Source organism: Otolemur garnettii, unplaced genomic scaffold (assembly GCF_000181295.1).
Source record: "Otolemur garnettii isolate 467f Iridium unplaced genomic scaffold, OtoGar3 scaffold00225, whole genome shotgun sequence".
NCBI classification, from domain to species: Eukaryota; Metazoa; Chordata; class Mammalia; order Primates; family Galagidae; genus Otolemur; species Otolemur garnettii.
This window is the reverse complement of record NW_003852620.1, coordinates 672423-674806: the sequence shown is the minus strand read 5'-3', so window position 1 is coordinate 674806 and position 2384 is coordinate 672423.

Here is a 2384-nt window from a genome sequence, read left to right as displayed (position 1 = left end):
ATTCGAACCCGCCACCTTAGGTGTACGTGGCTGGCGCCGTAGCCGGTTGAGCTATAGGCCCCGAGCCGAGAAGTTAATTTCTGATAGAAACAGGTTTTGAGGCTGGCCTCAAACTCTGGGAGGCCCAGGCTGGTGGATTGCTTTAGCTCAGGAGGTGGGAGACCCCCTCTCTCTCTCTCTCTTTTTTTTTTGTAGAGACAGAGTCTCACTTTATCGCCCTGGGTAGCGTGTAGTGGAGTCACAGCTCACAGCAACCTCCAACTCCTGGACTTAGGCGATTCTCCTGCCTCAGCCTCCTAAGTAGCTGGGACTACAGGCACCCACCACAACGCTGGGCTATTTTTTGTTGCAGTTTGGCCAGCGCTGGGTTTGAATCCACCATCCTCGGTATATGGGGCCGGCACCCTACTTACTGAGCCACAGGCGCCTCCTCGACCCTGTCTCTTCTAAAAGGAGAAAAAATTAGCTGGGTGATGTGTTGGGGCCTATAGTCTCAGTTATTCCGGGAGGCAAAGGCAGGAGGATCCCTTTAACCCGGGAGGTTGCAGTGAGCATCTTAATGATGTCACTGTACTCTACCCAGGGCAACAGAGTGAGACTCTCTCAAAAAAAGAATAAAGAAGTGAAGGGCTCAACTACAACTGGAAGTTCACCCTAGAAATGTAAACAATGTAATCTAAATATTTTTGCCCTCATAATAATCTGAAAGAAAAAAAAAGACTAAAGAAAAAAAAAGAAATAGATATTGAGGGGACCTTTTGACAGGCGAGCCATTTTGTATCTTGAAGTGGAGAAGCAGGGCTGAACAACACAGCAGGAGCTTTAAGTGACCATTCTCCTTATTTATTTCTTAAAATTAAGATTACAATATGAATTGCCATGCTTTCAGTAATCACATTTAAGGAAGTCCACTGCTAGCATAACCCTGAATGAGTCTAGAGCCCCTTATAAAAGCATATATCATTTGAGTGGTACAGTATCATACATAATCTATTAAATAGTGAGAAACTTATTTTTCATAGTTTAGAGGTGAATTCAGTCAAGCAGAAAATTCAAACTCAGAATGAGGAGAACACAAGCAAGGGAACTGCCAAGATTGTGATATATTTAGTCCTAACAAAAATACATGTGACTTGGGAGGAAAGGAATAGTTAAAATTATGGACAGTCTCACCCTGAACTGGCAAAAGTAGATGAATTTTCTTTCTCTTTTTATCTAAATATTTATGAAAAAATATCAAAATTATTGAAAAGTATATTATCTAGGCCTATTTCACATATGTTTAAATAAGATCAATACTGAAATGAACTGTAAACACATACTTTTATGCAAACCTAAATTTGACATCTATTGTCATGTTGTCAATTCATCATAATATTGAAGATCTTTTTCTTATTATCCAATTCTAAAAGTTGATAGTATTATGTAAAAGATATGTAGCTTCGGCCCACCCCTGTGGCTCATGCCTGTAACCCTAGCACTCTGGGATGGCAAGGCAGGTGGATTGCTTGAACTCATGAGTTCAAGACCAGCCTGAGAAAGATCAAGACCCTTGACTCTAAAAATCAGCCAGGCATTATGGTGGGCGCCTGTAATCCCAGCTACTCAGGAGGCTGAGGCATGTAAATTGCTTGAGCCCAGGAGTTTGAGGTTGCTGTGAGCTATAACTGAATGGCACTCTCCAGGGCAACAAAGTGAAACTCTGTCTCAAAAAAAAAAAAGAAAAGAAAAGAAAAGAAGAAGACACGTATCTTATTCTATGATGGTCAATCTTTTGTTTTTTTGAGACCGAGTCTTAAGCTACCCTGGGTAGAGTGCTGTGGCATCACAGCTCATGGCAGTATGAAGGCCAATCTTAGGTTATTCCTTTTTTTCTTTCCTAAATAAAAATATTAACTTTCGGTTTTAAAATAAATGACCTAGCTGAAGTTGATACAGCAGAAGTTGACAGTATTATTATTTAACAATAATGATACACATATTGCCTGGATAATTTACTAGTGTTAACTGTTGCCTTGCCAAACATTCCATGTATTTTTTTTTGAGACAGAGTCTCACTCAGTCATCCTGGGGTTCAGTGCTATAATGTTATTGCTCACAGCAACCTCAAACTCTCCGGCTCAAGCGATTCTTTTGCCTCAGCCTCCCAAATAGCTGGGACTACAGGTGCCTGCCACAAGCCCTGGCTATTTTTTGTTGGTTGTCATTGTTTGGCGGACCCGGGCTGGATTTGAACCTGCTAGCTTTGGTGTATGTGGCTGGCTCCCTAACCGCTGAGCTACAGGAGCTGAGCTCTGGAGGTTTTTCTTATGTAAGAATTCTTTCTCAGGGTGGCACCTGTGGCTCAAAGGAGTAAGGTGCTAGCCCCATATGCCAGAAGTGGC